Source organism: Rhinolophus sinicus, linkage group LG02 (genome assembly GCF_036562045.2).
Source record: "Rhinolophus sinicus isolate RSC01 linkage group LG02, ASM3656204v1, whole genome shotgun sequence".
Lineage (NCBI taxonomy): Eukaryota > Metazoa > Chordata > Mammalia > Chiroptera > Rhinolophidae > Rhinolophus > Rhinolophus sinicus.
In genome coordinates, this window is record NC_133752.1 from 89,192,317 (window position 1) to 89,204,677 (window position 12,361).

At 42.1% G+C, this 12,361-nt stretch overlaps 1 protein-coding gene across 1 annotated transcript in view; it reads right to left on the reverse strand.

Moving 5' to 3' along the window:
* Nucleotides 1-12,361, reverse strand: part of FAM171A1 (family with sequence similarity 171 member A1) — a 117,589-nt gene that overhangs the window by 51,788 nt on the left and 53,440 nt on the right. The window lies entirely within an intron of this gene.

The following is a 12,361-nucleotide window of genomic DNA, read 5'->3' on the forward strand; positions in this document are numbered from 1 at the left end:
TTCTTCTCACAGATCCTGTTTTAGTTTACATGGTTTCCTATTTTGTTCAAAACCAATGATCCTCGTAAGCTGCCTTCTCTTCCTTCCACCCTGCTCGTACCAATAAATAACTGACATCAAAATCCTATCCCTTTAAGACATTGCGCAACAGACACAATACTCTTATCCTTCTCAGCATTGACTGCAAACACAGCCCCAGGAGGCTCCAGCTGTTACAGAAGATACTAAGATTGGCAGCTATATTCTTCAATGTCACAGTGAAGAGGGACACAGGCAGCCCAGGACCGCTGTGCTGGTAACCATAAAGACTAGACCGGAACAGAGTCTAATGATCATCAGAAGGGAGAACCCACAGAGTGGGAGATGAGAAGTTTAGAAGGAGAAAAAAGATTAAAAAGTAAACATTTAAAAGATTGATGAAGCTGAGTTATGAATCCTGGCAAGCAACAGAGAACGAATGTGAGCAATGGACAGATTCAAATTAATGTTAAAAAATCAAAATGGAATGGATCATTTTCACTTATTTATGCAAGAGATGTTTATGAAGGCTGCTACTCTGTGCCTAGAATTGTGATTAATTGTGCAAAATACAGCCGTGAAGTAAAGGAGTAGGTAGGGAAGTGCTATGCCTGAGGGACATTTGGTGCAGGCACAGGGGGCACTGACAGAACAGCATATGCAAAGGCTCAGAGGCAAGAAAAAGCCATGCTTCCTGGAGAAATGGAAACAGGTTCTGAAAGCTGGATGGAGAGGGCGAGCGATCTGCGGCGCAGCGAGAGACAAGGCTAGAGAGGTAAATGGGGGCCAGCTCACTCAGGGCTCCATGAGCAACCTAAAGAGATCATTCTTTATCCCAAGGGCAATGGGAAGTCAATCTGGCTCTGGGTGAAGGATGAACTGGGGGAGAGGTGAGACAAGACTGAGCAACTGGTGACGAGGCCTCTGTAATCAGGAAGAGATAACAAACCAGATTCCAGCATCACAGGGGACATCAATGAAAGGATTATATTCCAGAACAATCAGAAGTGTATCCTGCTCCAATAAACCCGTCCCTTAGGTGTGAAGGGAGTGGATGGTACCCAGTGACATAAGTGGCCTGATAATAGGGGGAGGGAGGCATGTGGGAGCTGCCCCAGTGGGAACTGCCCAGTGGTCCATGCTCCAGAGTTCTACTGCGATCCACACTCGAGTTTTCAATCTTAGCTCTACCAAGTTGTAGCCACGTGACCTTGGGCAAATAATCATCCTGTCCAGATCTCAGTTTCCTTATCTCTAAACTGGAGATGATAACAAAACACATTGCGACATACAGGTGGAAACATTTAGCTCAGTGCCTTACTGAGTAAGCCTAAACATAAGCGATTACCATTTTGTTATACCAATCACTATGCTTGAAAGCATAGAGTCTGAGGGTGTCAGGCTGGGGCACAGACAAAGGAGCTGTGGGGAGAAAGGTATGAAACAAAGTGGAGGAACAAGACAACTCTCCCAGGGGTTAACTTTAGATAAAAGCTCTTCCTCAACTGGGCAACCACATTGCGAAGAATTTCTTTTGCTTTGAGGACCTCTACCTTGGTAACTTGCCAGCTAATGATACTAAAGCATCCTTTTCAATATTGCGAATTTCAGTCAATCATTATCTCACCCTCTTATTCACATACTGACTTAATACATATCTTGATTAGAGAACAGGTAAAGAAGTCTAGACCTAGGTGCTATAGATTTGCACCAAATAAATGTCTCATATCCTTTCAGAGACAAAAAAAAAGTGCTACAGAAACTGAACTATAGGAAGAGAAAACTAATGCCAAGGAGGATAAAATCAACATCATGATAATCAAGGTTATGACATTACAAAACCTATTCAGTTAATTCCCTCCAATCTTATCAGTGACATCTATCTTAATGCAGATTTGCAGGATGTACTCCACTCCTGTGCTTTCTTATTTAACTCCATCTTCCTCATCCCCAGGAGGTACTCGAAGTTGTTACATAAATTAACTCAGCTCATTAATATGCACATAGAAATCTTCTAGAACAGGAAGAGTGGGAAGGTGGTTTTGTAGGGCTGCATTGATGATTTATGCAATTTTATGCTAATGCAACATTTACTAACAATTGGGATTGCAAGGGTTCTGCTCTCTCTTCACTGTTTGCTTAGAAGGCAAAAGCAGCTGAGATTTGGGAAAAGCTAAAGGATTCCTATATAAACAGAGAAAGAAGGCGTTCTACTGTAATCAACATTCTAAAGTTTACCACTTGAATTTTTTCTCATACAGGAAGCCTAGTTTATATTCTGTAATTTGTATACTTTGAAAGAGATTATTTAGCTACTTCTTTTGGTGTGAAAGGACTTTTTAAAAAAATCAATATGGCTAGGTAATTATTACAGACCGCTGGGGTATAATTTTTTTCTTTTGTTTTGCAATTCACCTTATTCATATGATAATATATGATGAAAAGTCCTCCAATTCAATAGCTCTAGATCTAGTTCATTGTTAAAAAAAAAAATAGATTTTCTTTTTAGAGCAGTTTTAAGTTCACAGCAATATTGAGCAGAAGTTATAGAAATTTCCCATTGGGGTATCATTTTTCTAGAGTAACACTGAGAAGTAGATTATCCATTCAACAGAGAACAAAATTATCCCTACCAGGGGAGTAACCCTAGGACCAGGTGAGTGAGTCACTATTTAGGAACACTACTGGTATTTTGCAGATAAAAGAAAGACCCTATAAATGGCCCCAGACCTAAATTGCATTAAGATGCTTCTTTGTTGGCCAGTGAGAGCTTCGGGGTCCTGCTGAGCTGAGGGACCTGGTAACTAAATCGAAGCTGGAACATTATCCCTTGACTCCTTACTAGGCACACCCATCACCAAGTTCTGATTTTAATTCCAGAATACATATCTCAAAGCAGGTCTTTCTCTCCCAGCCTTGTTAACGGTGCCCTATTTCAGGCCCTTGCCATCTATTGGACTGCCACTCAACCTCTTCCCAGAAACTGCCACTGTCCTCTGACCTGACCCCTGAAATCCCACTGAAGCCAGAGGGAGGTATCTGAAATATTGATCTGACCACTTCCTGTCCCCCTTCAAATCCTTTTGTGACCCCACCAAACATGGCTGAGGGCCAGATGTAGCTGGCTACCTGTTTTAGTATGGTCCGTGAGCTAAGAATGGTTTTTACACTTTTAAATGATTTATTTTAATCCAAAGAATAATAGTTCATGTCACATGAAAATTACCTGGAATTTGAATTTCAGTGTCTATAAAGTTTTATTGGGACACACCCACATCCAATCATCTACATACTGCTTAAGGCTGTTTTCGCATTGCAGTGGTGGCCTTCAGAAGTTTTGACAAAGACGATATGGCCTGCAAAGCCTGAATTGTTTACTTTCGGTCCTTTAAAGAAAAACATCTGCCAGCCCCTCACTTACCGGTTACACAGGAGAGCATAATGGAGGGGGGTCCTACTTTCAATGGCATGGTCAGGGAAGGCCTTTCGAGGAGGTACCACTGAAGCTCAGGCCTGAAGGATGCACAGGAGCCAGTCCCAAAGGCGCAGACAGAGCTTTGAAGCCCAGGTGGGAATGACCTAGTTGCCTGAACGGTGAAACTCAGCGTGGAGAGAGCTCAGCGCAGAGGCCACCCCACCTCAGATGGGTGGTTCAGACCACGCACTTCCCACTGCTTCCCAGTGTCTCGTGTGGTCGCTGGGCCCCTCAAGTGTAGTGGCTCTCGTTTTGTAAAAATCATTTTGATAACCTCAAGGCTGGGCCTGGTACCTAGAGCCAGCAGGCATCAATAAACATTTGCACAAGGAATGAATGACTGTGGAGTGAAACCAACCATGCCCTAATACAACCCGGCCACTAGCCGTCTGTGGCTGCTCAGTACCTGAAATGTGTCTAGTGTAACTGCAGAGCTCAATTCTTCATTTAATTTTAATTAATTTAAATGTATAGGCCCACATATGGCTCGTGGCTCCCATATTGGACAGAGAGAACATTTCCATCCCTGGAAAAGATTCTATTGGACGGTGGGGACCATGCATTCGTTCCACACTCTCATCTCAGAGTCTGAGTAAAGAAATTCAGGGGATGAGAACAGTTCAACAAATTCCCAAAGAAAATACATCTGCCTGTGACTGTGAGGCTGAATTTTGGCGGCCCGCACGGATTTGACCTTCACTTGAGGTCCTTGCAGTGACTTAAAAGGCTCTCTGTGATCTCTCCCCATCCAAACCGCATTACCTCCAGCCTTCACGCCCTCCCCCCAACCCCCCACCCCCATCCATGCAGCTCACTCCCTCCCCTCTTTCAGTCACTGCTGAAATGTCACCTCCTGAATGAGGCCTATACTGACCACTAGCTAAGTTTTTAAACGTTTATGATGAAACTTTTAGAACACAGATAAAGATAGAAAGACTAGTATGGGGAAACCCTCTGCACGGATAAATATGTTTCAAATAACGTGTTTCCCCGAAAATAAGACCTAGCTGTACAATCAGCTCTAATGCGTCTTTTGAAGCAAAATTAATATAAGATCTGGTCTTATTTTACTATAATATAACATAAGATCAGGTCTTTTATATAATGTAATATAATGTAATGTAATGTAATGTAATGTAATGTAATATAATATAATATAATATAACACAACACAACATAACATAACATAACATAATATAATAAGACTGGGTCTTATATTAATTTTTGCTCCAAAAGACGCATTAGAGCTGATTCTCTGGCTAGGTCTTATTTTCAGGGAAACACGGTACCAACTTTCTACCATTTTTGTTTCATCTACTCAACTTTTCACCCTCTCTCCATCCCTCCCTTTTCAATTTTTTTACTGGAACATTTTGAAGCAAATCTCAGATATCGTATTTGGTCACATTATTTCCCCGTAAATATTTCAGTTTACAACAGATAAGGACTTTAAAAAAAAAATACCCAAAATGACATTATCATACCCAGTTCACTCAACAACCTCTTTATATCATCTCATACCTAGTAAGCATTCAATTTTCTGTGTAAAAAAATTTTTTTTAAACAATTCTGACCATCCTATCTAAAATGTCAATCCAACCCCACCCTACATGTCTGATATTATCCTGCTCTACTTTTTCTTTTATGCATGACACTTACCAATTGTAGCATGATTCTAGTTTGTGTCTTTATTAACTCTCTGGTTACCAGAATGCAAGATTTTTTTAAAAAAAGGCATCTCATTGTTCTTTCATTTATTTATTTATTCATTTATTCATAATTTAATTTAATTTTTTTTTTAAGGAAGGCATAGCTCATAGTGGCCCCTGTGGGGATCTAACTGGAAACCTGGTGTTAATAGCACGATGCTCTAACCAACTGAGCTAACCGGCCACCCCCAGAATACAAGCTTTGAGAGAGTTGTTTTGTCTGTTTTCTTTTTTTCTTCTTTATTCATATATCCCAAGCACATATAATAGAGTCTAACACATAGTGCCTACTAGTCAATATATATGCTGAATGATCAACTAAAACTTACAGGCATTTCTGGATATCATGTAGGATGTGACCTAAATATCCCTGGGTTTCTTTATTGCTGTTGCTCAATTTATTTCTTATTCATTATTGTTTTAAATAGATACTACCAAAATTCATTTGAAAAGCATTAATCAATTCAGATAACTAATTAATTATAATTAATCAGAAAATATTTCTCGATTAGCTACTGAATGCTAGTATGATACTAGGTATCATGGGAGATTAAAAAAAAGAAAAAAGATATGGTTCTTGTTTTGAAGGAGTTTACAGTTTTTTGGAGGTAGGGAGAGTTAGGACCAACCCATGTGCCAGAGAGCAAAAGGGGTGAAATTGGGTAACACAGAGTTAAAAACATAGTTAAGAAGCAACTAATGAGGCCTGGAATTTATAAACAAAAACAAAAACAAAGAAAGTAAGAAGATCTGAGAGTAGCCTAGAGGTAGAGGTGATATAGAGATGATATTTAAAAATTTTAAAAAGGGTTCCCATGAGCCATACTGTTGAACTGAAAAGGGCACTAGCTGTACAGGTACATGCTACATGAATATTGGTTCTGACTGTGGGTGATTGAGTTCACCTGGGGAATGCTTCTTGGAAGAGATGAAAATGGAAGCTGAGACTGGAGGGAGAGGTAACACGGGAAGATGAGTCTTGGTGGCCAATCCAGCAGCTTCTGAACAGCCTTCCTTCATGTGAGTATGTTCCCACATTACACATTTGGCCAAGGCAGAAGACAGAAACTTGTTTTCCCAGCCTCCCTGGTAGCTAAAACGCAGGAGAGGACGTTGGCTCTGCCACTCTGATACCTTCATGCTGGATTCTGATTTGGAAAACAGCAACATAAAGAAGCAGTTGCTTTTTCTGGCCAAAGGGGACCATGGAGGAGGCATCTGGTTTGGGGACAGCTGTGCAAGCTGCCGTATCTCAGCAGGAGGGAGGGAGGCTGTCCCTGGCTCAGTCTCACCATATGGCTGAGGCGTGGTTTTGGCTGTGAGCCTCGTCCTCCCAGAAGTTCTATGAGCTAACCAAAAGCTTTAATCAACATATTTTCTAGTTAAACCAGCTCGAATGGATACTGGTGTTGCACTCCTCAGGTTCTGTGCTATCCTGGCATGGCACTAGATGGCTGAGGACCATTTCCTTGAAATTGCACCCACCTGGTTCTCCTCCCATCCCATGGTCTTCCTCTTCAGTATCTGATGGTCAACCTCACTGGGCCACAAGCTGCCCAGATATTTGGTCAGACATTACTCTGGGCCTTTCTGTGTTTTGGGATGACATGAACATTTCAATCAGCAGACTGAGTAAAGCAGATTGCCCTCCCTCATGTGGGTGGGCCTCATCCAATCAGTTGAAGGCCTGAATAGAACAAAAAAGGCTGACCTTCCTCCGAGTAAGAGAATTCCTCCTGACTGACAGCCTTTGAACTGGGACATCAGCTTCTTCCTGCTCTCAGACTCGAACTGGAAGATCGGCTCTTCCTGGGTTTCCAGCTTGCTGAGTCACCCTGTAGATTTTGGGACTTGTCGGCCCCCATCATTGCATGAGTCTATTCCTTATAATAAATCTCTTTCTATAAATGCATTTATGCATCCTATCGGTCCTGTTTCTCTGGAGAACACTGAATTACAGAGTCCCCACCATGGGTTCCAATTTTGCCTCCTCATGGTGGTTGGAGTGTGTGCTCAGACCTCTTCTCCTTACACACTGTCACTCAGCCCATTTTTTCCTGATCAGGAATTCAGTCATTGCCTCTAGATCATTCTCAAATTTCCTTCAGTCCGTGGTCGACTCAAGAAGGAAGAAACAAGTGCTCAGGAATTCTTCCTCCAGCATGAGTCAGGGCTCCTTTGCTCTTGGCAAACGTGAAGTGTTTGGCTCTCTGGGCTCAAACTAGTCCATTCTAAGTGGTACAAAGAACATCTGCTTTGTGGGTAGAAAACTAAACATTGTTGTTTAGCCCAGCATTATCTTTTATTCGTTTCCTTTCTACCTGCCAGATTTAGAACTAAATGCAACAAGGCAGTTTCAAATTGTTGCTTGGGAAAGAGTGCCTCTAAATACCAAGTTTAGAGCAAACATAATGGCAGGGCCACGAGGAAGGAATGACAGTCCGTACTTGACAGGCGCACGGAACAACTCCCCTCAGTACGGGATAAAACTGCCTGCAAACACAGGCCACTGGGAAAGCATGCCTTGCTTTGCCTTCTCCCTCTTCATCTTCAAATAATTTATAGCTTGAGTTCTTTATCTACAAATGACAGAATGCACTTATTTTGTAACTTCTCACTCAAGCTCCAAAACCTACAATGCTCAATGTCTCTCTTACACTGTTCCTATGATCTCACCTAAAAAAGTTATCTGATACAATCCCAGTCCTCTTGACGGGTGGTAGCGGGAACCACTCAGACGTAGCTTTAAAGTGCAAATGAAAACATGATTACTCATCTTGGAGGAAACGTCTCCAAAAAATTCTAACCAGTTTAAACTAAAAGAATGCTTTAGAACTGTTTGAAAAAAGTAAGAGCTGAAGCAATTACTGGACATCAAAATGATGCTAAATACAGCTAGACCAAAAAGAAAAAAGAAAAAAAAAAGAGCCGTGGTTCCAACTTTCAAAAATTTTTCCATAAAAAATCAATGAATACATATAAACTTAACAATGTCCTCATTTTAGTCAGATCTGGTAAAGTATATAGCAACTATAACATGGAAATGTAAATATGGTAAATATTTTTATAAGCATCACACAATATCCTCCATAATTAAACAAGAAAATTATGATGAGGCAACACTGTGGTGACAAGAAAACCCACAAGTATTTGTAAGAAAATCACTAAAAGAAACCATTTTTAAAAGGCTTCTGTTCTGTTGTGGTATAAAACTTTCACAAAGGCACAAAGTCCCCTTAGGAGAACTTGGAAGTATCTGGAGCTGTGAAGTTAATGAGCAATATTAAGTACATCTATAAAATTAATATACACACTTTAGCCAAGCTCTAAAGATCTATTGGAAGATGCTAGTGAAATGGTTGCCAAGAGAATCTGGTGAAGGAAAAATTCTACGTTTGTGTGTGTTTCTAGACCTTATATCTACAAATATGCATTTTTAATAGATTTTTGTCTAGGGCTAGCTCAAGTGCAAAATTACATGGCATTTCATCTGAATTAAAAAACCCTCAGATGTTCACTAAATTTTCTTTTTTTTTAAGCAAGTCATTTCTCTCTCTAGGAAGAGACCAGAAAGAAAGTGCTAAGTGGGAGCTCATAGTGAGGACGCTGACTCATTAGTGGCTTTTAGAATTGAAGGGGAAAACAGGGTCAGGGGCAGGGCTTGCTGGAAGGCTGGGAATGGCCCAAGTGTGTGAGGCTCTCTGGCACTGGGAGTTTTATGAAAGAAGACAAAGGTCCATAAAGCAGCTGAAGCTTAGTTAATGTGGTGATTAAATTATACATATGTGCTTATCTTTTCAAAGAAAGAGAGATAGTTAACTATAGTGAACCTATTATTAACATTTTCTTTTCTGTTTCAGAAAAAGCTGCAGTATCGGAGGGTACTTCAGGGTCTTCGATAGGAGTGCCCATGACGACTGGGGAGTGTGTATAGAATGTTTCATGGCCAAACAGTCTGGACCTGGCTGCCAGGCTCCCCATGTATTTGTTGTGTGGTGCATCCGTCTCTCAAGTGCATCAGTCTCCTAAGCCTCCATTCCTCCATCCAAAAAAACAGGGATTCCAAGTTCTTTGAAAATATTGTAGGCTCTCTTGGAGGACTGGCAATGATATTTGTAAGGGATCTGCTAGCACAAGGTTATTCCTGATCTTGCCTCCTGGCCCTCACGCCTCTAAATTTCCCTGGTGACGCAAAACGACAAATCACCACCATCTCTCAAAGGAAAAAGCCTCTCTACGGAAGAGAAACAAAAAAGGAATGCTAGGGCGCGTTTTGGAGCACAGGGCTGTGGGCAACCTGTATTTGAGCCTCATGTCTCCACCTCCTGCTTAATGCCCTTAACTAGTTTCTCATCTATTGAAAAAAAAAGGAGGTAATTCTCCCCGCCCCCCCCCCCCCGCCCACCACCAACCATCTCAGAGAGCTAAAGTGAGATAGTAATGTGCTTCGCATACAGGACAGCACACAGGGAAGGTTTAATAACTGTTCGCCATTTTTAGCATTAGCTTCTTGTTTCCCAACATTTGACTAAAGCAAGGATCACCAAGGGTCTTTAGAAAGTTTATAAAGACCTCCTGAGGGGTGGACCACACCTGACTACATACAGTTCATGGAAAATACTTCTTTCTCTTTCATGCCCACCACTGACAATTCCCAGGACACAGGGAGCTGGGGGAACTGCACAAGCCATCGTTAGGAGTGACTTCTCCATGGGTCTCTGCATTTCTGCATGTCCTGTGAACAAGGCACTGACTAACCTTTGGGGTGGAGTCTCTTCAAGAATGTTTGTTTAGTGAACATCCACACAAAAAAGGTAGAGAGCCGCCCTCGGAAGCAAAATACAAGTCTTAGCACAATTTCAGTGTGTGTGTGTGTGTGTGTGTGTGTGTGTGTGTGTGTTGTTGGCCACCAGCTGGATATCTTACAATTCAATTCAATTCTGACACTAGCTCCTTGGAAATAGTGTCAGATCCCACAGAGGAAGGGGTCAGTCCTACCAGACTGCTGTCCACTTCAAACGCCAATCGCAAAGTCCAGGTTGGAACTGGTGCTTCCAACAGACAGGCTATAGAGCAGAGGTTCCCACAACCCCTTCCCTGGGTTGGATTAATTTACTAAAGTGGCTCACAGAAGTCAGGAAACATTTTACTTACTAGATCACTGGTTTATTATTACAAGGATATAACTCAGGAACAGTCAGATGGAAGAGATGCATAGGGCAAGGCGTGGGGAAAGGCATGGAACTTCCACGCTTTCTCCAGACACGCCACCTGCCCCAAATCTTCAAATGCTCACCAACCCGGAAGCTCTCCAAACCCACTCCCCTCCTTTTTTCGTTTTTTATGGAGGCTTCATTACATAGGCATGATTGATTAAATCATTGGCCAGTGGGGACTGATTCAACCTCCTCTCTCAGGAGGTCTTTGGGGTAGAACTGAAAATTCCAACCCTCTAATTATGTGGTTGGTTCCTCTGCTGACCAGCCCCCATCTTGAGGTGCGGTCCAAAGGTCATTTCATTAACCTAACACAAGACACCTTTACTATTCTTGGTCATTTTGGAAATTCAAAGGGTTTTAAGAGTTCTGTGCCAGAAATGAGGACAAAGACTAAATATATATATTTCTTCTTATAAATCACAATATCATAGACAGGCATGCCTATTGCCCATTATAAAAGATTTGGTTTCCCAAGCTCAGAGTTTGTCTCCTGTAATGCAACCCATTGCACATGCAGTCATCATGTGGCCCACTTTGCGTTGCCCTATGGGAAATGGGGCTCAAAGAACTGGGATAAGAATGCCGGTATTCTGATTACTGATATTCTAGCTACTTTGCTTGTGTTTAGACAAGTAAAGAGTTGACAGGAGTGGGCTTGTGAGCTGGCAGGATGGGACAGGCAAAGATTTAACAGGAGCGAGCTCGTGGGCTAACAGGAATGAGTTTAAACATGAACCGCTTGGCTCTGACTCCCCTGGCCAGCACTGCACCTGACAAAACACCTTACATCCATCATAGATGGGAACAGAACAGTTCCCAGTCGCAACAGCAACCCCCTGCAAGCTGACATCCATCATAGATGGGAACAGGACAGTTCCCAGGAGAAGACAATCATAATGGCAGCCCCCCTGCAAGCTGACAAGCACCTACATCCTGCATGGAAAAATATAAAACCCCAGCACTCCTTCTCATTGGGGCAGCTGTCCCTATGGGGCTCTGTCCTGGCACAACTCCATTTGCCAGCATCTCTCTCTTACCCTCTGTCTCTGCAGCTGTCTCCATCAAACTGCTCTGGCAAACTTCTGCCAATATCTCTCTTACCCCTGTCTCCGCAGCTCTCCCTCTCAGACTGCCCTGCAAAACTTCTGCCAGTTCCAAACAGAACTCTCTTTCCCCCTTTTTAACTTTCAATGAATCTTTTCTTTGGATACTCTTGTAGAGTCTCGTAAATTCTTTTTACAGTTGTGAATAACCAGGGGTTAAATCTACACCAGGACAGCTCCTGCTACTGCTGTGAATAATAAACAGTCCTTTCTCTTTGACCCAGAAGTATTGTGTCTTCTACCATCGTCTATATAACTGTGGCAGGCTGGCTTATTAGCTGGCTTACAAGTAGGGAAGAATTTCAGACCCTTCACAGTTCCTGACAGACTCCAAGGACCCCAAGAAGTCCAGGAATTAGGAAAGCATTGAGGCAGGAAAAAGTACACTAGGGTCCTCGGAGAAGGGCCGAGAGTACGAGAAAAAAAAACAAGAGACAAGGCAAGTCCCAAGATTTGAGTAATGCCTTTTGGCTCGTGAGGGTTCTTTTTACAAGTGGACTTCTAAATTCTGAAATAACCCTCTATCAGGGATGAGCAAATTTCCCTTTGGGCAAATTCTAACCATTCTCACTGCTCATACCATAATTATGCCCCCCACCCACACACACACACCAGCCACTCTGTTCCACTAACTTAACATGGTCATTCCAGTATGTTTCACATGGGCCCAGCCCCACAGGACAATAGGGATAAAAAAATGCTTCCACTCCAAGCATTATATTTGCTTTTAAAGCACTGATTATTTTAGTTCCCTTTCAAATCTTAAGAGTTGAATGGCCATATTTAGGTCACCACATGAAAAGCCTGATGAGTAGAATTAAAATTATACGCTAATTG